The following is a 23,112-nucleotide window of genomic DNA, read 5'->3' as shown; positions in this document are numbered from 1 at the left end:
TGATGGAATTACAATTTCCTTGAGACACATGAGTCTCAACTTTATCTTTGGTAATGATAGAAGCTGAGAAAATTAATGAAAATTTGTGCCACGGCCGGGACTGACGACTTAAGAAGGAGAAAGTGGTCTGAGAGAAAGAATTGAAGATTGTGATTGGGAGGACATTGGGCTTGGACAGTTCGTGCAGCTCTGGTAGCATTACTGCTGCGATGTGTAATGGTTAGCACATCTTTCTAGTAAATAGGAGCCCTGCGTTCAAGTCCCAGTCGTCCTACAAAGTGTAATTCATTTCTTCAGCTTCTATCATTATCAAAGACAAACCAGTTCTCACTGAACTTCGTGTCTGCGGTTCTATGCTCTGGCGAGACTGAACATAAACTTCTGCTTCTATATTGTATTTATTTTTATCTTTATTGCAATATGTGCAGAAACATGTAGTGCATAAAAATCTTTTGAGCGAGCTAGTCAGAAAATATTAACCTGAAATTCAAAATGATCGTAGGCTCATAGGAGTTGCGGAATTTCCTTTATTTATGACTTTCTTACAGTGGCACTCTGCAGCTCGATACGTCAACTGTCATTATTTACGTATATTACGTTTGTACACTATGTTTCCGCTGCCAGCTTCTCACACAACATTTTGTGTGCTTGGGGCAAGTAGATCTTCAAAAATGACTGGTTCGGTAGCTAATTCCACTGTATCGCTCTATTTTCGCACATTATTTGAGCAGTCCGGTTGTAGCCGTGGCAACGGTCCACTACGAGCAAATGCCGTTTTGTTGATTTTGAAGTGTGGCTCGTCGAGTAAACGGTTAGTGTTGCACTACAACGCTAATTGGCCTGTGTCCAACCCTAAGTCGAAAAAGACTTTGCCTGCAAATATCGCTTCTTTTACATCTTATACGGCACCATAACTAGCTCAGTAAGGCAGAAGCATACGACCTCGTACAGAATCCTGCATAATAAGGCACTGCAGTGTTCAAACCTAACTTGGACTTGACATAAGCTTTTGTAAGCCTCGGGTAGTCGTCGACGATTTTACGCAGGCACCTCTACTGCATATGCTGAAATCGATCAACTAGATGTGTATTATAGTCGTGTGGAGACTGCTGCTTTTCTGTTGTAGTGGCCTGAGACAACTGCATCCACAGTTCGGTGCCTGCTTCTCTTTATAACTGCATACCGCGCCTCCTGGCGTGCATAGACGAGTCTCTTTCCGGTCTTCCGTGCCACGAAAGGCAGCAACTGGTACTCACTTCCTGTACGTCTGTCTCGCATTCAAATAGAAATGTAGCATTCTCTGGAAGGGAGAGGAGCTCAGCCAACCTTTCTCACCGGAAAAGAGTTGATTTGGAAAGAGCCAAGGAAACATACAGTTTTGTATAGTCACGATAGCAATAGGAATTCCCAGCCATGCTCAGAAGTTAAAACCTTTTATCAATTTTAGTTGGCTCCCGGCAATAGGACTCTTAAGTGAAGTAAACAAAGACAACTTACTGTGAAAAAATTTTGCTATTTCTTACAAACTGACTTGTGTTTTTATTCGTTGATGTTGTGATTCTTCTCGGAATGGTTTGAGTCTGAAGATGGAAGTTTTTACATCAGAAGCGCGTCAGTATAATGTGATTAACGTTATAAATCTTTAAATTGCCTGTAATTGTCACTGACTAACAACATACAAGGTGAACATTAATAAAACCGACAAACCGCAGAGAAGGATTCCTGATTGGAAACGGGGGGAAAAATTCCCAATGAATACTTTTCCGGAAATGCATCGTAGATGGTGCAGACGAATCAATTTTCCTCTGACAATGTGCCGTGTGTTCTCTGTGTGTTACAAGCTGTGTGATTGACACAACATAATGTAAACAGCAGAATGGTCCGGTATTCCTACCGGGAACAAGTCGACATGATGTTAGTGTACGGGGAAGCAGACGGAGACGATCGAGAGGCAGCACGGATACATCCGAATGAGCGCCCTACAGACACCAACCACACCATACAACATTTCAAGCACTTTTTGGGAGTTTGTGTCATCATGAGTCCTTTTAGACAGACGAATGTTGTGTGACGTGGTGGTGTGTGTGAGGGTACTTGTTTTGGTATAGCCGTGACGCCGCTCGACCGTTTCCATTTTCTTGGCCATACAAAAACAACATTTCGGCTTGTTCCCGACATGAATACCGAACCACTCTGCTGCTTACAGTACGCTGCTTCAATCACACAGCCTGCAACACGCAAGGAACACACGGCACATGGTCAGAGGAATTGGCATTCGACAGCATCAACTACCGTGGCAACGATGCGTTTCCAGACACATGTTCATAGGACCTTTCTTCCTCCACCAGTCAGGAATCCGTCCCTGCAGTTTTATTAATGTTCACCCTGTAAAATGATATGAGTACAAACTATTCATTATGTGAGATCTAACTCCATACAGTTACGCATGAGCATATAATATTTGAGCATATAGTTTGAAGAATATCAGCATAAAACATCTGAAATTTTTTAACAACCTTGCAGCTTTCGACGGCACTCATTCATCAGAAAGCCCTGTGACATTAAATTACGAGTACATGTTAGTTGTTCCTGTAGCCTCTTAACACTTTCGGTGAAAGAGAGTTGTTGTGGAGATGAAACTAAGTAAGAAACCGTGCTTTCGTGATATTCCTTACTGTTTAGTAATGTTTAATTCTCAGTTATGAAATTAAAAGTGGTGTTTCAGAAGGATGGTAAAAATTAGGACAGATAAACTACGGAATTCAGGAGTACGAGACGCAGCAAGCAAGAACAATGTTATCAAAAACACATTCCACAAGAAAAGATAATGGGTCACTTGTTAAAGTAGCAGGGATTATCTAATATACCGAAGAAGGAAGTAGTAGAGGAGTAAACTGTAGGGACAGGGGAGTAAACTATAGGGACAGACAAATGTATTTTTGGGATTTTGATGTAACTAGACGCTTTGATGAGGCGGGACAGGAAAACTTGGATAGCGACGTAAAATGCCTGGTCACACTGACGACTGCACTTGTGTTACTATTTTTTAAAATATTGCTCCCCCTTTGACGCTATCGAACTTATCGGCAAAAGCTTTATTTGATTCCGACTTCTCTTTCAGCCCTTTCTGATAGGAATCTATCCATTGCGTTCGATAATTTACCGAAGTTAGAAAGCTAAGGAGTCTCGAGGACGAAAGACTAGACAACTTATTTTATTATGTTCAATACTTATTAGACGTAATGCTTTGTTACCGATCGTCAAAATTTATCAACATTTTCAAAATTGTCTTAAAATGGAAAGTGCTCAGAATTTCTTCTGAAAAATGATTTTTTCTCATTAATTAACCCAAATGTACTAGCAAACAGATTTTCAGAAGGATTGCTTTGATTTATCTCTTTTGATCTCATTTTTTTATTGTTGTTGTTGTGGTCTTCAGTCCTGAGACTGGTTTGATGCAGCTCTCCATGCTACTCTATCCTGTGCAAGCTTCTTCATCTTCCAGTACCTACTGCAGCCTACATCCTTCTGAATCTGCTTACTGTATTTATCTCTTGGTCTCATTCTACGATTTTTACCTTCCACGCTGCCCTCCAATACTAAATTGGTGATCCCTCGATGTCTCAGAACATGTCCTACCAACCGATCCCTTCTTCTAGTCAAGTTGTGCCACAAGCTCCTCTTCTCCCCAATTCTATTCAATACCTCCTCATTAGTTATGTAATCAACCCATCTAATCTACAGCATCCTTCTGTAGTACCACATTTCAGAAGCTTCTATTCTCTTCTTGTCTAAGCTATTTATCGTCCACGTTTCACTCCAATACATGGCTACACTCCATACAAATACTTTCAGAAACGACTTCCTGACATTTAAATCTATACTCGATCTTAACAAATTTTTCTTCTTCATAAACGCTTTCCTTGACATTGCCAGTCTACATTTTATATCCTCTGTACTTCGACCATCATCAGTTATTTTGCTCCCCAAATAGCAAACCTCCTTTACTACTTTCAGTGTCTCATTTTCTAGTCTAATTCCCTCAGCATCACCCGACTTAATTCGACTACATTCCATTATCCTCGTTTTGCTTTTGTTGATGTTCATCTTATACCCTCCTTTCAAGACACTGTCCATTCCGTTCAACTGCTCATCCAAGTCATTTGCTGTCTCTGACAGAATTACAATGTCATCGGCGAACCTCAAAGTTTTTATTTCTTCTCCGTGGATTTTAATACCTACTCCGAACTTTTCTTTTGTTTCCTTTATTGCTTGCTCAATATACAGATTGAATAACCTCGGGGATAGGCTACAACCCTGTCTCAGTCCCTTCCCAACCACTGCTTCCCTTTCATGTCTCTCGACTCTTATAACTGCCATCTGCTTTCTGTACAAATTGTAAATAGCCTTTTGCTCTCTGTATTTTACCCCTGCCACCTTCAGAATTTGTAAGAGAGCATTCCAAACAACGTTGTCAAAAGCTTTCTCTAAGTCTACAAATGCTAGAAACGTAGGTTTGCCTTTCCTTAATCTTTCTTCTAAGATAAGTCGTAGGGTCAGTTTTGCCTCACGTGTTCCAACATTTCTACGGAATCCAAACTGATCTTCCCCGAGGTCGGCTTCTATCAGTTTTTCCTTTCGTCTGTAAAGAATTCGCGTTAGTATTTTGCAGCTGTGACTTATTAAACTAATAGTTCGGTAAGTTTCACATCTGTCAACACCTGCTTTCTTTGGGATTGGGATTATTATATTCTTTTTGAAGTCTGAGGGTATTTCGCCTGTCTCATACATCTTGCTCACCAGATGGTAGAGTTTCGTCAGGACTGGCTCTCCCAAGGTTGTCAGTAGTTCTAATGGAATGTTGTCTACTCCGGGGGCCTTGTTTCGACTCAGGTCTTTCAGTGCTCTGTCTAACTCTTCACGCAGTATTGTATCTCCCATTTCATCTTCATCTACATCCTCTTCCATTTCCATAATATTGTCCTCAAGTACATCGCCCTTGTATAGGCCCTCTATATACTCCTTCCACCTTTCTGCTTTCCCTTCTTTGCTTAGAATTGGGTTTCCATCAAAGCTCTTGATATTCATGCAAGTGGTTCACCTTTCTCCAAAGGTCTCTTTAATTTTCCTGTAAGCAGTATCTATCTTACCCCTCATGAGATAACCCTCTACATCCTTACATTTGTCCTCTAGCCATCCTTAATCAGCCATTTTGCACTTCCTGTCGATATCATTTTGAGACGTTTGTATTCCTTTTTGCCTGCTTCATTTACTGCATTTTTATATTTTCTCCTTTCATCAATTAAATTCAATATTTCTTCTGTTACCCAAGGGTTTCTACTAGCCCTCGTCTTTTTAACTATTTCATCCTCTGCTGCCTTCACTATTTCAGCCCTCAAAGCTACCCATTCTTCTTCTACTGTATTTCTTTCCCCCATTCCTGTCAATTGTTCCCTTATGCTCTCCCTGAAACTCTCTACAACCTCTGGTTCTTTCAGTTTACCCAGGTCCCATCTCCTTAAATTCCCACCATTTTACAGTTTCTTCAGTTTTAATCTACAGTTCATAGCCAATAGATTGTGGTCAGAGTCCACATCTGCCCCTGGAAATGTCTTACAATTTAAAACCTTTTAGTATCTCCAGGGTTCTTCCATGTATACAACCTTCTTTCATGATTCTTAAACAAAGTATTAGCTATGATTAAGTTATGCTCTGCGCAAAATTCTACCAGGAGGCTTCCTGTTTCATTTCTTAGCCCCAATCCATATTCACCTACTATGTTTCCTTCTCTACCTTTTCCTATTGACAAATTCCAGTCACCGATGACTATTAAATTTTCGTCTCCCTTCACTACCTGAATAATTTCTTTTATCTCATCATACTTCGTCATCTGCAGAGCTAGTTGGCATATAAACTTGTACTACTGTAGTAGGCGTGGGCTTCGTGTTTATCTTGGCCACAAAAATGCGTTCACTATGCTGTTTGTAGTAGCTTACCCGTACACCTATTTTGTTTATTCATTATTAAACCTACTCTTGCATTATCCCTATTTGATTTTGTATTTATAACCCTGTATTCACCTGCCCAGAAGTCTTGTTCCTCCTGCCACCGAACTTCACTAATTATTTCCCTTTTTAAATTTTCTAACCTACCTGCCCGATTTTTTTATTATTTCAAAGGATTCCTCGGGTTTGCGCTGCACTACAGGCGTCTTAGAAAGTCGGTATCTTAGACTTATCATTCATCTACATTCCAAAAATAAGACGTACTGCTATTATACAGTTCCGTAAAATTTATTGACATTTTTGAAATGCGGTCAGGTAAGACGTGAAGAGAAAAATTTCTGAAATTAGTATTTTTTGATTTAAAGTAATCGAATCCATCGATTTTATATAGTTTTGGCCGTAGTGCTTCCTATAAGTAAAAAATTTTGGTTATCTCTCTTGTACTATAAGGCCCATGTAGTGCCTCACCGTAGGGACCCGACTTGCCTGCCGAACGATTCATTGGGGCGACGCTGTCTGTGATCTGTTGCCGGCGCAGCCTTGCCTCTACTCGTCGATCGTGGGCTGTCCGTGTTTCGGTGACACGACTCGGAATCGTTTTTAGGCCGTAGATCCGTAACTGGAAAAATATATGAAAGAAGCATCTACGTTAAAATTATTCATAAATTGTGTTGTCATATCCATTTCAACTTTCACCATTAACTCCACAGCATACAAATTAAACATAAGCTTGATCGAAAAATGCGTAATTATGTCGACGATGAAGCAGTTTCCTGCTGGTTAAGGAAAGAAATATCTGTTGATATAAGAGTATCCAAATGATGTGTTAACATAGGTTATGTCGTAACTCGTATCTTCGTCCTTACCATGCCGTCCATAAAATGATCGAGATGTACTACTCAAACGCCGCTTAAACTTCGTAAGGTCATCCAGCCTGTGACGAGGGTTCGAGAGACGACGCAGTTACGTTTCAACTGGTTCCAAGTATGCTCAGTCGGTTTCATGTCAGCAGACACCGCAAGTCTTTCGATCCCTGCCTCATAGATTAAGATGTCCACGAGGTGACTGCTGTGTACACGTGCACTGGAATCTTGAAAGACGAACCCATCGCTGAAATGTTGACTCTAAGTTTGGTCAACAGGTCTCAGGACCCTTTAAGGATACTACACAGCCCACAAATTACGCTCGATAGTAACGAGAGACATCAGCACGTTACACAGTTGCAACCACCGCAGATCCACTTCCCTGGACCAGACATGCGTTGGTAGCTGGCTCTGGAGTCAGACAGATCCTGCGCTCGTGGGCCAAGAGAACCCGATGTTGTTGATCCAGGTTGCATTCCAGTGTTACTTTCTCACCTTTATATTGGAAATGAGCGTTTGGCGTCATTGGCCGGGAGGAGCCTTGCGGGTCAGGTCCGGCCGCCTTGGTGCAGGTCTTATTACATTCGACACCACATTGGGCGACCTGCGCGCCGGATGGTGATGAAATGATGATGAAGACAACACAACATCCAGTCGCTGAGAGGAGAACATCTCCAATTCACCCGGGAATGGAACGCGGGCCCGTGGGACGGCAGTCCGTCACGCTGACCACTCAGCTATCGGGGCGGACACCTTTATGTCCACCACAGTTGAATGACATCGCTCAGATGTACGACAATTCGGCTGCCAACTGCCCGCGCTGACAAGCCTTCTTGCAGTGACAGTGACAGTTACACGATCTGAGCTCCAAGTGGCACTTCGAGATATGTGCGAAAGAACAGACGCCACATACATAATTAAGACAAGGACGGCAAATGATCACTTCAGTGCGGATACACACCGCACTCGAAGTTTCACAGGAATCGGAGAGTGCCGCGAATAACGATGACAATGTCCGACATCAGTAAAGTAGCATCAGCTGTATGTGAGTGAGTTGAGAATGGAGGTGTGCTAGGGTAATCCATGCAGTGACGCTGAACGCTATGTTCGGATGGTGCAGTGATCAACGCGTCTGCCTAGTAAGCGCAAGACGCCGAGTTCTAATCCCAGTGCGACAAAAATGTTCAACTGCCCCATAAATTTAAATCAGTGTCTATTGGCAGCTAATGTCTTCAGTTCCTTTGTGTCTTGACTTCGAGAGATGTCGACAGACCAAGGAAGCCGCTCAGTCGCATTTATGATACGACACACACCTTACTCTTCTGAACTGCGCAGAGAACACAACTTTACTTTCAGCAGGTTTACAGAGTGGTATGTAGCAGTGGTCTCTTGCCGTCAAACTTTACTTTTATGCAGACGATACAGTAATACTGCCAAAAAATAAAGAATAGAGGGAAGAAGCAGAAAAGACGATTATGTGAAAAATACACTCCTGGAAATTGAAATAAGAACACCGTGAATTCATTGTCCCAGGAAGGGGAAACTTTATTGCCACATTCCTGGGGTCAGATACATCACATGATCACACTGACAGAACCACAGGCACATAGACACAGGCAACAGAGCATGCACAATGTCGGCACTAGTACAGTGTATATCCACCTTTCGCAGCAATGCAGGCTGCTATTCTCCCATGGAGACGATCGTAGAGATGCTGGATGTAGTCCTGTGGAACGGCTTGCCATGCCATTTCCACCTGGCGCCTCAGTTGGACCAGCGTTCGTGCTGGACGTGCAGACCGCGTGAGACGACGCTTCATCCAGTCCCAAACATGCTCAATGGGGGACAGATCCGGAGATCTTGCTGGCCAGGGTAGTTGACTTACACCTTCTAGAGCACGTTGGGTGGCATGGGATATATGCGGACGTGCATTGTCCTGTTGGAACAGCAAGTTCCCTTGCCGGTCTAGGAATGGTAGAACGATGGGTTCGATGACGGTTTGGATGTACCGTGCACTATTCAGTGTCCCCTCGACGATCACCAGTGGTGTACGGCCAGTGTAGGAGATCGCTCCCCACACCATGATGCCGGGTGTTGGCCCTGTGTGCCTCGGTCGTATGCAGTCCTGATTGTGGCGCTCACCTGCACGGCGCCAAACACGCATACGACCATCATTGGCACCAAGGCAGAAGCGACTCTCATCGCTGAAGACGACACGTCTCCATTCGTCCCTCCATTCACGCCTGTCGCGACACCACTGGAGGCGGGCTGCACGATGTTGGGGCGTGAGCGGAAGACGGCCTAACGGTGTGCGGGACCGTAGCCCAGCTTCGTGGAGACGGTTGCGAATGGTCCTCGCCGATACCCCAGGAGCAACAGTGTCCCTAATTTGCTGGGAAGTGGCGGTGCGGTCCCCTACGGCACTGCGTAGGATCCTACGGTCTTGGCGTGCATCCGTGCGTCGCTGCGGTCCGGTCCCAGGTCGACGGGCACGTGCACCTTCCGCCGACCACTGGCGACAACATCGATGTACTGTGGAGACCTCACGCCCCACGTGTTGAGCAATTCGGCGGTACGTCCACCCGGCCTCCCGCATGCCCACTATACGCCCTCGCTCAAAGTCCGTCAACTGCACACACGGTTCACGTCCACGCTGTCGCGGCATGCTACCAGTGTTAAAGACTGCGATGGAGCTCCGTATGCCACGGCAAACTGGCTGACACTGACGGCGGCGGTGCACAAATGCTGCGCAGCTAGCGCCATTCGACGGCCAACACCGCGGTTCCTGGTGTGTCCGCTGTGCCGTGCGTTTGATCATTGCTTGTACAGCCCTCTCGCAGTGTCCGGAGCAAGTATGGTGGGTCTGACACACCGGTGTCAATGTGTTCTTTTTTCCATTTCCAGGAGTGTAATAAGGACACGCCTGAATGTTACTGCAGGAAGGACAGGTGTAATAATAGTCTTAAAAAAGGGTGTATAAAGTAATTATCTAGATCGATTTGATGAAGACGTGAAATACATTTCTTTGTTTTCTTTGACGTTTGTTTAATAAGGGAAACACTATAGGGATCGTGAAGACAGGATTAATGCGCGAAGTCACGGTACTCTGACAGGCTATTGGATATGTGTATCTCGAGCGTCACTTCGACCAGCATAAAACTGAGAGCATACAATGTAGTCACAAGTTTCGTAACACCGTATGCTATAGTCACTAAGAATACTATAGGAGCTTAAAAGCGCAGGTAATTGGACAGATTTTGAGATTAGCGAAATATGGCAATAGGAAACATAACGTCACGCAACAATTATACGTAGATGTGACAACAGTCATGAAAGCCGCCTTAATATCGTGTCGGACTCCTGTTGCCCTGCGTAGCGCAACAACACGAAGTGGCATGACTTAACAAGTCGTTCGATGTATCCTGCAGATATACTGGGCCATTATCATCACGTCGGCAACCTTTCCACATGAATTGCCTGAGTACTAACGACAGCTCCGCCAATGTATTGCCCTTTTATATCCCGTGTACGCGATACTACAGTCATCTGTATAGGTGCATATCGTTGTCCCGCGACTTTTCTCACCTCAGTGTATAACATCATTCAACAATTGTATACTGTATAGAATATGAGCGGAAGCAACTTGGAAAAGTAATATTCGAGTATTTCTTGAAATTATTTGTGTAGAGGCCATAAATAAAGCACAGTAATGAAATTTGTGACGCTGCTTTGAATGATGGTCGAAATCACATAGAGGCAATGAAGTGCCGATTATGAATTTGAAGTTCAGTGTTTAATTTAGACTACTAGAGGATATTTGTGTGGGGTTGGTCTTAACCCAACAGACAACTATCTTCTAGTAGTCTAAAATTCTAACACTGAGCGTTAAATTCTTAATCGGCACTTCATTTGCTGTACATGATTTCGAGCATCATTCAAAGGTTCATCAAATATTTTTCTAATCCAGTTTATTTATTACTTTTAGACAAATCATTTCACAAAATATTTTACAATGTATTTTATTTCTTTTTATTTTCAAGTTCAGAAATCATTAAGTATAATGTATGTGCTACCCTTTCAACCATTTAAATAGACCTCGCGTTAGTCAGTTTGATACCCATTTGTCCACTTCCTACTCTTCGTTTGGCTATGAAAAACGCCCAAAACACTGTGCGTATTTGTAGTGAGTATTGGTTTTGTTCAGCTCAAACATTCTCATCTAAGAAATTACATCATCTGACCAAAAATCTGCCACCAACGCCACAGCAAGTGTGCAAGAGCAGGATAAGAGAAACGTCATTAATGGAAGCAGTGCCTGGTGAGCAGGCGCTGCTGTGTGATAAAGAGTGAGATGCCTATACGAGGTAATCAGATTGCTGCGAATTAAGATTGGACAATGTTGCATGGGGAGAAATGTAACATGAGAGCAACGTCATGACTGATAATAAGATCAGTGTATGAGTTACAGGATTTTTGAGACTCCGAGTGTAAGCGGCATTACGTGGAAATAGATGAGACGTTAAACTCATGTTTTCCGAACAAGTGATGAGCTATCCACTTTGACACCACGAGTGTCATCTGCTCTGCGTTCCACCGTGATTCCGCGGGAACGCAGACGCCAGCAGGAGAGCCGGTCTCTGGTCCACCCACGCGCCGCCCATAGCGTACGGCGCAGGCGCCAGCGCACAGACTCGGCGGAGAGTGCGGAGGGAGGGGGGTGGGGGAGGGGGGCGACCGGCATTTGTTCCGTGTCTCCGCGGCTCGCCGGGTCATTAGCCGCGCCGCGTGGGTGGATACCGCACCTCCGGTTTCGTCCAGGGTCAGTGAGCGATAAATCGGAATTCCTTCCCTAACGCCCCCGTACGTGTCTCCTTTCAGTGCTGGCGCCCTGTATTCGCTGAAAACTCGATCACGTGACGCCCTACATTTATTTATTTATTTATTCAGTTCAGCTAGATAATGTAGGTCGCTCGAAAAGCTCTCTCCTTGAGGTAGAAAATCTTCTGTCGACAAATCAACGCGGATTTAGAAAGCATAGCTCGTGCGAAATTCAGTTTAACCTTTCCTCGCACGATATTCCCCGAACCATGGATGAGAGCATCAGGCAGGTCTCATATTCCTAAATTTCTGGAAAGCGTTTGACCCGGTGCCGCACTGCAGACTGTTAACAGAGGTACTAGCATAGTATATGTGAGTCGGTCGAAGACTTCTCGAGTAATAGAACCCACTACGTTGTCCTCAGTGGCGAGTGCTAATCAGAGACAAGGCCAGGAGTTCCCCAGGGAAGCGTGAGAGGACTGCTGTTATTTTCTATATACATAAACGATTTGACGGGCAAGGCGAGCAGTAATCTGCAGCTGTTCGCTGATGACGCTGTGATGTACAGGAAGGTGTCGTCATTGAGTGTCTGCAGGAGGATACAAGGTGACTTAGAAAAAATTTCTAGTTGATATGATAGATGGCGGCTTGCTCTAAATGTAGTAAAACGTAACTTAATGTAGATGAGTAGGAAAAACAATACCGTTATGTTCGAATACAGTATTATTAGTGTGCTGCTTGACGCAGTCATGTCATTTAAATAGGTAGGCGTAACGTTGCAAAGCGATATGAAATGGAACCAGCACGTGCGAACTGTAGTAGGGAAGGCGAATGATAAACTTCGGTTTATTCGGAGAATTTTAGGAAAGTTTGATTCAGCTGTAAAGGTGACCGCATATAGAAACTAAAGCGACCCATTCTTGAGTACTACTCGAGTGTCTGGGATCCCCACCGGGTCGGATTAGAAGAAGACATACTGTAGAAGCAATTCAGAGGCGGTCTGCTAGTTTGTTACCGGCAGGTTCGATCAGTCCGAAATGGGAATCTCTGGAGGGAAGACGACATTCTTTTCGCGAAACACTATTGAGAAAAATTAGAGAATCGGCGTTTGAAACTGACATTTTATTGCCGCCAACGTCCATTTCGCGTAGGGACCACAAAGATAAGAGAAATTAGGGCTCGTATGGAAGCAGTTTTCCCTCAGTTTGAGAGTGGAACAGGAAAGGAAACGTCTGGTAGTGATACATACCGTGACTTGCCGAGTATGTATATAGATGTAGATGTAATTCCTCCAGTTGTACTTGGTGTTGTCTGAAGATTAGTTAATTGCATTTCGTTATTAAGAAAGTACCAACACTTGTAACGAATTTTTACTACGCAAAGCTATGAGCGTAAAATAGTCCTCAGTATAACGTTTTGGAGCACTAAGGCAATCATTGTAAAAATGAGTAAACTTCTCTTCACCCACGTCGTATAACGCTACCGTTACCGACACTGACCGCCATTTGATGACATCTTGAAGTTCCCCGTAATTTCTGAAACACTGACGGTAGTCTGTTTCTGTTTTTATTTGCGGGAAGAGGTCGTAGTCACAGGCAGTCAAATGAGTGATGAACAGATGACGCTCAGGCAATTGAAATCTAAAGCTAGTCAAGATTTTTTCGATTTTCTTGGCAGTGTGTAGAACATCGTCGTTGTGACGCATGACGACACTAGAACTCAAATGACACGTCGTCAATTTTGTGTTTCAGTCCATAGCATATATATATATATATAGCAAATATAATGTTCAGCAGAATGAAGTGATAGCTGAACCTCGTACCAAGAACTGAAATTTCCTATCCCAAAAGACGCTGGTCACAACCTCTTCCTAAGGTAACGTCTGGTGCCATTTCACAAGCTTCCGTGGTGAAATATCATGAGCCCATTTCTTAGACGCTATTTCGCCTCGAATTGACCATTGTCCATTGTCATGACATGGGATGTCGTGAAGTTACCTTACCAGGCAAGTGAGTTCTCAACTCTTTCTGTGGATTCTGCCCCCGACAGAAAGAAATATAGGCAAACCATTACGGTTCCTCTATGTATTCAGTACGAAAATTTTCGTGAAGCGTTAAGAATCCAGTCAAACACTTTCGTAATTGTGAATTGTCGACTTTCTTTGAGTGTTTCGTCTAGTTTTAGCATAAGTTTGGCGGTGACTGCAACCTGACTTCCACTCCAAGCGTGGTCGTACATTTCTCTTCCTCCATCCCAAGATATGCAGTACTACCTTCATTCATAAAGCTCTCCTCACAGACTAGACAAATCTCATTGTGAATATCCGCAGGTTCTTTTCTTCGCACGCATATCTTTGTCCGAAAAGAGATTTTAACTCTCGTGTTATGGAGTGACTGCTGACTGAACTACATACTTGTGTACAGTAGACGACGCCATGAATCCCATATTCTTCACAGTATGCAAACAGAAGTTAGTTCCAAATTGGCCTCATATGCGCTGAAAATCCGTGAAAGAATGCTGAAAATGAGTGGGATGTCTTCAGTAGCATGAACTTCGCTGCAAATTTGCCTTTAAAGAAAAAGTTCAGGAAGAAGAACGAATACAAAATTAGTTCAGTTTAAATTGAGGATGGAAAAGAAACTGATCAAATAACCCTTTTCTCATAAACAGAGTTACCACGTAAGATGGCTTCCGAAGAAACCAATTAACTAATAAATCACTAAGTTCTTCTTCAAGCTCTTCTAAGGAACATAAACATTCCGAAGGTACAGCCTTACGTACACGCTATAAGCTGTTGGCAGAGGACAGTGTACCTAGTCTATTAGTACTTGCGTTCTTTATCTTCGATTACCAATTATCAGTTACACTGTAGTTCGGGCAACGTAGTTCAGGTATTAGATACTAACGCCCCCTGTTTGTTCTCTAAAACACAGGGTCATGGTTCGAATACTATGCTGCATCGCACATCGGTCGACCAGACATGGTCTGCACATATGCACGTTATCAACTACGAAAACAATTTTTTCTTCATCCTTGTACAAACAAGTCTAATATGTAAATCCAAACTGCGATTCATATATCTCTGAAAAGACATAATTCCATGAGAGTGCACTTAAACTTTCGTGCGCCCTCCAAAAGAGGAAGAAATATGTAATCCAAAACAAGCGCTCCAATCCTGATCCATTTCACTGTTAACAGGGTTGTAAAGTGTTCGTGGCTGTCGTTCGACCAGAGAAAAGCAGAAACCGAAAATCAACTATAGAGAGTTCTGAGTATGAACGCGCGTGAATTGTAATTCACGTGTGCGCTGGCTCATTCCAAGCGAATTCTCGAGTGATCCTGATGAGACTTATACCATTTGGCTCCCTGAACACTGCCCGCCTTCATGAAGGCGTCTGGGAAACTTTCGATGGGATCAAGATGACCAACTGCAATCACGACGTCAGCACGCAGATTACGAGTATTTGACGCGGGCGCCTGATCCTTGGAGTAGGTCGGAATAGGATCGTGTTACACGCGTTAGATCTTCGGTGTACCTTCGCGAGATATTTCTCATCAGTTCCAGTCTATACCGAAATTACGAATCACGAAGCGATTAACATTAATTTGTAAGACTTGATATCGTCATGTAACTGAAATACAGCGAACTGTATTATTTATCAAATTTTTTAAATAGTCTTCATCGCAATAAAACATAAAATTACAGTTTGCTGATAACCAGTTTCGGCTGACTGATAACCATCTTAAGATCAAGCTACTAAGACTCAGTCTCTGTGAACAGGGTGGTTACAATTAAACTTTCGCTACCTGAGAGGGCCCAAGTGAGAAACGAGTCACTGTAGGAAAATGCAGTTTTGTTGAAATATTTGTAAGGACATCAACTCGAACGAAACTCCGTCCGAACAGGCCTTGGAAGGCCCGACGGTACCGACCGGCCGCCGTGTCATCTTCAGCTCACAGGCGCCACTGGATGTGGATATGGAGGGGCATGTGGTCACCACACCGCTCTCCCAGCCGTATGTCAGTTTACGAGACCGGAGCCGCTACTTCTCAATCAAGTAGCTCCTCAGTTTCAATCACAAGGTCTGAGTCCAACCCGCTTGCCAACAGCGCTCGGCAGACCGGATGGTCATCCATCCAAGTGCTAGCCCAGCTCGACGTCGCTAAAGTTCGGCGATCTGACGGGAACTAGTATTTCCACTGCGGCAAGGCCGTTGGCTTCTAAGGACATGAGGAACAAAAATAACGAATAAACTATTGAAAGAACCGCATTTTAAGTTCCACAACAGATGGTAAAATTTGTGTAACACGCTTACGTTCTAGGTTACAGACGTTGCTCAATGTGACAACCATCCGCATCCACGACAGCATGTAACCGCACTACAGAATTGCTCTACTATTGCCCGAAACATTGTCAGGTAGGGTGCGGGCTATCTTCCTCTCGATGCTCAGCTTCAACCTCCAAAGTATGTTAGTCCCTTATTCATAAACCCTCCCTTCAAGTAACCCCACAACCACAAATCACATAGGTTCAAAACTGGCGAACTTGGTGGCCACGCAGTAATTCGATCGGTAATTCGGACTTCCGAATTATGTTCTTCAACCCCGATGCGGAAAGAGGAATTCTACGTATTCGTTGAATCCGTCGAGACTGGCGAAGAGCGGCAGCACTATTGCTGTTGTTTTAATAGAAATTTCTCTTCGAGTAAAGCCCTGCTCACTTGTTCCAGACCCTTGTTGACTGTCTGCACCTGTAAATCACACTGATGCTTGTGTTTCAACCCCATGTTGCCGTGCCAGTGCCGGCGACTAACGGCAAGTCATGATACTATCACTACCAACAACGCAAATCCTGCAGTGCACAATCTGAACATCATTCCTATAAGGTTGGATACCCATGCTGTATATAGTTTTTCGCGCACACTGGCTCAAACAACGAAAGTTTTAATTATAACTACCCTCTTCAATGTTGGTCACAACTAAGTGTACCACGGAACATGCTATCTAAAGACCCAGTACCTATGTACACCGTTAACCCTAACAACATCAAAGTACAACTCGGAATTATGTTTTCTGAGGAATCTGTTGCTAAATAAGTGTTGGCCATAACATTGTTACTAAGTGCAACACGTCAACAATAAAATTTTTGTGAAAGAGTGGCTGCTATCGTTCAATCATATCTCATTATTGGAATATATCTCTAAACTAAAATTCATCTTCATCGTCAAGCAGTTACTGATATTAACAGCCTTACTCAGTGCCACTTTCTATTATTGACATGTTACATTCATTGTGGATGATATGGACAACTTTGTACTTAGGTACAGATTCCTTAGTAAGTATATAATCACTAAATCTTTAGTAACCTTGATTTGAAAATGATTGTCAATCGCCGGCCGCAGTGGCCGAGCTGTTCTAGGCGCTACAGTCTGGAACCGCGCGACCGCTACGGTCGCAGGTTCGAATCCTGCCTCGGGCATGGTCGTTTGCGATGTCCTTAAGTTAGTTAGGTTTAAGTAGTTCTAAGTTCTAGGGGACTGATGACCTCAGAAGTTAAGTCCCATAGTGCTCAGAACCATTTGAACCATTTGATTGTCAGTCAACCGAAACCGGCTATCAGCAAATTGTAATTTTTTCAGAATGAGATTTTCGCTCTGCAGCGGAGTGTCGCTGATATGAAACTTCCTGGCGGACTAAAACTGTGTGCCGGTCCGAGACTGGAGCTCTGGACCTTTGCCTTTCGCGGGCAAGTGCTCGTTGTTTTATAGCGATCAAGACTATTAACAAATCTGACACATTAATATCAAACCAACTAGCAACGAAGAGTTGTTTTGACTTACTTCTAACCTACCCTACGCACATAACCCCAGTTCATAGGACGGTCGCCAGACATCAGACTCTCCTAAGTACTATACGAACTCTCTCCAACAGAAATCTGCTTCACGAGCGGGATGTCACATTAGGACGAGCGGAATTCAGATTTAATATATGTTGTCTCTATAAGGCGAATGCTAAGATGGTCCCAGTAATAAGGTTACAGTCGACTTTCTTCTTCTCTTTGTCTAATCCCTGTTTGAATGTCGAAGAGAATGTTACGTCTCATTCGTCTTTCCTTCCCGCCACTGCTGCAAAACCCGTCCTTTTACAAAGGTCTCTGCTAGTGCACGGTACATCCTTACTTTAATACGATTTTTCCATGATATTACATAGTATATATATTTTGATCGTTCAACAGGTCTTATGTGAATATAGCAGAAAAATAATTTTGAAGGTCGTAAAACATGTCATACGCATGGCCGATTAGCGGAAGCCGCTCTTAAAACAAAAGGAAAGGGATTGGGTGGTCAATCCCAAAACATCCTGGCCTCTAATCTGGACAGCAGTGATCCAGATCCTAGCTGGAAACGTTATATTTATCTACTGCTGCCTGTAAATGACATAAGATCATTGTCTGTGGTCACTGTCCCTATTCAATATAATTGGTGCGTCTTGATAACTATTTTTTTTAATACGCACCCATAACACGTTTCAGCCACAGCTATCCACATAATCTGCACAGATAACAAATAGAACAAGTGAGAAGTAGTATTATTGCAAATATACATATTTGGAATAAAAATAAAACATGTCAAATTTACAATCTCGATACACTGTTCCCTGTTAGTTCTCTTGTATACTTCAACCACAGAAAAGTGCTGTTTAGTGAGGCAGTCTACTGTAAATAACAGTCTGTGGCCGTTAGGTGGCGTTAAGTACAAAAAGACTCGATTTTTTCTATTACTAAGTGTTAATCCATTTTATAAAATGATATATAAAAATAATACAAGGTGTCTCACATAAAACTGGTACGTCTCGTGCCCCAGATTCAAGTAAGACTAAACTAACTAAAAAAAGGACGTTACAAACATATAGTTACCTGTTTACAAGAGACGCTGGAAGTGGTGGCCATGGGCATCGTGTGATGATGGTACCAGCAACACGCTGTAATTCTGCAGGCGTAATGTTGATAATTTCTCTAGCAATGTTCCATTTAAGATAGTCTATTGTGCGAGGATTGTCGGCGTACTCTTTGCTTTTTAGTGTCACACATAAATAACAATCACCCACTGAAACTGTACACTGCGGTATCTTCGCCAAGTGGCGGCTATTGTGTTTTCTCCTGGTACTGACGAGGCAAGCGTGGCCATATCCTACGGGGTCTGCAGCCGACGCACACAAGACGGATAATATGCAAATACCATCTCCGACCCATCCCGCCCCATTCACTGTACCGTTACACTAGTAAGTCTTGGAAGATGCCAAAATACCAGTTTCATCTGAAAACATCTTTTCCTGTAAGCAGGCCCTGTAGTTCTCTCTTGCCGCGAACAAAGATTTCCACTTCTTCTAGTATTCTTGTATATGGCCTATTTTATGTTTGTCGGCGTCCAGGTGATTACCGAGGGCATTCGATGTAGAGAGCACACATATGATCAGAATAAGAGTGCCCACGGTAATTTCTGCATTGTGTCATCCCTAGAGTGACTCCCCATTTCACTCTGCTTCATCACCTTAACGCGTCATGTGCCCGCAGCCCCATCTGGTGGCTTTCAGTCTCACGGTGCGCAATTGTCATATTGCTTTGGCTAATTAGTGTTTGTGTGTGTGTGTGTTTTACAAATCTCTTAATGATACTGTTCGTGTTGATAGGGAGTTTTAGGTGCACTATTTAACGGACATCCAAGCAGCACTTGAAGCTATTTCACACCAGTCATATAAATATTTAACATAAAAACACAGAACATAATATCTGTCCAGATGCATAAGGCAGAACTAGATTAGTTCTTTAGTGCTGTATCAGACAAATAATAATATACTTGCTGTACTGTGGGCGATGTCGATCTAGAAACACATGCTGCTTTTATTGACTTGGAGGAAGCTCTTCATTCGGTCATTACAAACAGACTATGGACAATAATGGAAGAAAGAGGATATCCCGCACATACAGAGAATCAAAAGCTACACGAATGTTCCAAAATAATCATAAACACAAGTAGCTCAAAAACAGAAGAGATAATAGTAACGAGCGGTCTATGGCGCTGCAGTCATGGACTGTGCGGCTGGTCCCGGCGGAGGTTCGAGTCCTCCCTCGGGTATGGGTGTGTGTGTTTGTCCTAAGGATAATTTAGGTTAAGTAGTGTGTAAGCTTAGGGACTGATGACCTTAGCAGTTAAGTCCCATAAGATTACCCACACATTTGAACATTTTTTTGATATTAGTAAATAAATGCGCCAGGAAAGGGTTTAACTCGTCACCGTTGCTAATTAACATTTACTTATTGATGATCTCATAAGAAAATGGACGAATGAAATATATAACGGTATAGAACTGAAAAGACGCTGTCAGCTGAAATCTGCTGAATGCAGAATAACGAAGCAAACATACAACACATGGCGTATAGGTCATATGAACTAGGTAGGCAATGCTACGATCTGAAAATATCTTCCTGTAAAACAACAGTTATGGCTCACTACGAAAAACACCCAGCCGATCAAAAATCGTTGTTGAAGACAATTTACTGGAACAAGTACCCGGTTTTAGATATAAGGTCGCGACATTAACTTAAATAACAGTGTTGATGTATACAATAAAATCAACACATTTCAACACATATGTGGAACTTTTAATAAAAGCTTAAAGAACAAGACTAGGAAAGACACAAAATCAAAGCTTTACAAAACAATGACTGTGCATCTCATACTCCATAGTATTGATTCTTGGGTTTAGAAAATGAAAGACAGAAGCAGCATAAAGTCGGTTGAAATGAGATCTGTCAAGCGTTGCCCAAGGAGGAGCTCCTAGCAAATGGGAATATAGGTGAAAAATTAGGAATATTTAACTTAAAGGACAAAGTGGAAGAACATGGGCAGAAATGGAGGTAACATTCTAAACGTGTGGCAGAAGACAGAATTCCAGTCATTGTGAACAAGTGCATGAACTCAGGAAAAAGAGACATTGGAAGACCGAGAAAAAGATGGAAGAGGCATAGTGGCTAAACTTTGATGCGAAGAAGAAGAAATACATTAGATTAAAAGCGAACGATGAATGCGACTACATTGACTGCAGCGAATCAAAATGCAAATCTTACAACAGAGAGCAAAATTTCTCGGGTCAATAACTAAAGCCGTAAGTTAACTTACACGTGCAGAACAGGTTATAATAGATTGCAGGTAAAACAAACATTTTAAAGCTATAAAATTAGTAAGCAGCTGTTATTGGTGCCCATGTATTGTCGCAAGTCCAAAAAATGCGAAACATCAATACTTTGGTTCGGAAAGTATATGACGTTACCAAATAACAAGCCGCATCTCTACTTTAACTATCAGCGTGTCCATTACATGAAAGAGGCTTTATAATTTGGATGACAATCACACGACTGTAAAATATGAACCCATTGGAACTGTGTAATGCTACATGACTAAATGTCTTGGCACTGCAGCAAACATAACAAAGGAAGAATTTTTTAATCGATGTGATGTGTGTAATCTTGATTTTATTCCACGAATTTTTCGCCTCGAGCAACTCATCATATCATTTCCTAAACGTATAGGACACAATAGGAATCTTTTTACACCGGTTATTACAAACGGATTGCAAACTCACGTTAAACGTGACGAACAGCGAATCCATAACAACATGTTCCTCACCTTTGTAACTATGCTGGTTTCGCTCCAAGTGAACCACAATCTGTTTCGGCAACGACTCAGCCAAGACTGTCTTAGTCATTATCTGTGAAGAAGTATATGCGTATGTTGCTTATTATAACGTGACCAAAAGATGTGAATGCACTTGAGAAGAAATGCATTGGGCGCCTTGCACCTATAAATAAAACATGTTTAGCCTATGCATTAACTAGACAGATCCAAAACGGAAACAAAATATCTCATGGATTTATTTAGAGAAGGATTGTAAGCATTTTGAGGGCACGAACTCATTATCAAATTTCTTTGCATTAATTGTATTTGCATTGTGAAGTTTTGTGCAATTATTTTTGTGGTTTTGTCACCATGTCGCCAGTTTTCGTTGCGCCGTGCTTTTACAACCAAAGCTGCTTCTGTATGCTCCATGAGATACGGAACACAGCCTCCTTAGAAGAGCGCCAGGCTGTCTATGACTCTTAGATAAGATGAAACTCCAGAGAGGGCATCCGTCTGATGGCTCACAAATAGATCCCAAGTGGACATCCATTCGCCAGACATGGATATAAGCAGACAGGCGTTCCCACTCAGCAGCTAATTGGATGGTACCTACGGTGAGCGTGGTATCTCAACACAGGACAATCTACAGTCACCGCCAAGAAGAGTCAAACTGGACATTATGCAGCTATGTTAATCATTCGCTGGATTTAGGACTATACGAGTGTTTAAAGGCAGAACAGGGCAAGTGAAAGATCATCTATATTGCCACGCGCAGCTTTTACAAACCAATTACGTATCATAAATTTCTACTAATAAATAATTGTAAATAGTTGTTCACCTATGTTGCCATCTGTTTTGGCATAGGTGTAGCCTAACCTCATTTGACCCTGTGGCGAAGCTGTATAATTAATTGCTGCACAGAAGCAACACACCTGACAAAAGGAAAAAATTCGATAGTAGGATTTATCTTCCTGCCACATTCATATATTTGATGCCAAGTGCATTAGGTCAATACAATAGCTGACCAGAATGAAAATTAAGTGATAACAAGTATTTAACACGGAAAAATTGAGCATATGTACAAATTATTTACTCGCTATACCTGTTGTCTGCTCATAAGTGAACCAGATCTATGGCAAACTCAGTTTACTAGCTACAGTTTCAGTTGCGCCATGTGTTACTGTAGTTTCTTAACCCACCTCCTGGAATTTATTAGACGACTAGTATGCCGAAGTCCATCAGAATCAATGGGGGATGCGTTTGGAGAGCTTCTGTTTAGCGTTTTCCAAACTGTGCTTGGTGCTGTGATACGTATCCAACGCCTTCATAAGAAGAGAAAATGTTTCTTAATTTTTTTTTTTGTGTGTGGGAGCAAATGACATAATACATACCTCTTTAACAAGACGTACGTGAGGCATCGAGCGCCCTCAGGTCAACACGGGTAACGTCGTCTGAATCTTAAGAAGCAGGAGAGCATAGTACAGTCTTACACGCTGAACAGCTTTCAGGAAGTCTATTACAAGTATTTACACCTTTAGTTGCGCTGTACAGCCATCCCACATAATAGAAGTACTCCTAAAGGCCAAAACTAATAAGAACACACCGCTGGGAAAAAAAATTAGTACACTCTTTTAGATTTTTCCAATTCACTGCCGCGAGGGATTAGCCGAGCGGTCTAAGGCGCTGCAGTCCTGGATTGTGCGGCTGGTCCCGGCGGAGGTTCGAGTCCTCCCTCGGGCATGGGTGTGT

Source organism: Schistocerca americana, chromosome 1 (genome assembly GCF_021461395.2).
Source record: "Schistocerca americana isolate TAMUIC-IGC-003095 chromosome 1, iqSchAmer2.1, whole genome shotgun sequence".
Lineage (NCBI taxonomy): Eukaryota > Metazoa > Arthropoda > Insecta > Orthoptera > Acrididae > Schistocerca > Schistocerca americana.
This window is presented reverse-complemented; position numbering follows the sequence as displayed.